The sequence below is a fragment of the Pygoscelis adeliae genome, unplaced genomic scaffold, assembly GCF_000699105.1.
Source record: "Pygoscelis adeliae isolate BGI_AS28 unplaced genomic scaffold, ASM69910v1 Scaffold88, whole genome shotgun sequence".
Taxonomy (NCBI): domain Eukaryota; kingdom Metazoa; phylum Chordata; class Aves; order Sphenisciformes; family Spheniscidae; genus Pygoscelis; species Pygoscelis adeliae.
The window spans coordinates 783698-785315 of record NW_008825616.1 but is presented as its reverse complement, the minus strand read 5'-3'; positions in this window follow the sequence as shown (position 1 = coordinate 785315).

The following is a 1618-nucleotide window of genomic DNA, read 5'->3' as shown; positions in this document are numbered from 1 at the left end:
GTCCTGGATACAACACAGAAGGCACACATAAACTCCCTTGCAAAAGTATCCATCTACCAAAGCTTCAGTGCTCATTGCAAACCATCAGCCTTTCCTGCTCTTAACAGCACACACAGGTGTAATTGCTGTCCCCAAAAAGCATTTGAAAAATGTTAGAAGAGGAAATAGAAAGCCGACAGCTCAACATGAGCTGGTGTCTCAGAAGACTGCTGAGGCTACAGCCCATTTTCCTGATGCCCCAACTGAAGATCTTCTCAGGTGGGCCACAGTACCTCTTCTACACGACTGGAAAGGCCCTAAACTTCTTGATGTGTGTGAATCCTGCTTAGTGCCAGATTTGTTCTCCCAGAAGAAAATCTGATGTACAAGGCAGCAAAGGATGAAGCAGAGCATCTTTTCCCGTATCTCTCACCAATTTTCTGCCCAGTTGCCTCAGTCTGCACCTTTTGGCATTAAAAGCTATTGTACGGAGCTGCAGAGCTGTGCCAGCCATGCCCAAACATCCGACCCTCCAGAGGCACAGAGGTCTGGTGTTACTCCTTTCCGAGTAGGACACTGCACTGCTGGTTATATGTCACAACTGCTGCGTCAACTAGGAAAGCTTGCCTAAAGTGGAAGTGGGCAGCACTTAAAAAAAAAAAAAAAAAAAGGCAGCGAACCCATGTGAGCAAACCCCGGTAGCTTCCTCCTTCCCAGCCTTACCTCCCAAAAGCCCTAAAAAAAAAAAAAAAAAAAAAGGCAGCGAACCCATGTGAGCAAACCCCGGTAGCTTCCTCCTTCCCAGCCTTACCTCCCAAAAGAAATGTATCAGAGGAAGTGAACACAGCCAGCTAATAGCGTATCATATGAGACTGCTCTGGAAAAAGGCCAGGTGGTGAAAATACTCTGGGCAGAATCAGCTGATATTACTAATGGTGATAAAAATACAAAACTCTGAGGTTCTTTTAACTGTGTGAAGCAAAACGGCAAACTCAAGAGACTGAATATCATCTGTCCACACTTATCCTTAGCCTGGCTGTAGCACACGTTCAAAGGCTACATTCACAATAGTAAGCAAACAATGATACGGCATTATGCTGCAAAGATTTACATTGCTAAATTGGTGGCAGAGACTTTGGCACAGTTTTGATGTGTGCCAACTAGTGCCTCTCCGAGACAATTCTCGGGTATGGTCCAGGGACCATTTGAAACGGGTAGCTTGCACATAGTCATGCTGTTTTGGAAGGTAAGGAGAAATTAGCTATGTATAGGTTATGCAGTAACCACTTGGCTATGGGGCTAGACCTAATTTATTTGCTAACGGAGACGTAACGAGAGTCTTTGCACTGTTTCCAGGAAGGGCTGAACTGAGGCTATCTGCTGGTGGCATACTCTAAGATATCCCGGACCTCTACCCTGATTGCTACAAACAATAGGTGAGATTCATTCTCCTCGTGTTGAGATGTCGGGAAGTTAGACATAGAAGCTTAACCCTACTTTATCCTTCATGGGAACAAATACCTCAAGCATCTCAGCATGGACTGTAAAAAGGTCACCGGGGTGGGGTGACTAAGTTAGGCGGGAACATCTCATTTTTAAGCTTCGCACGTGGGTGGATTCCTTGCTAAATAAGAGTTTG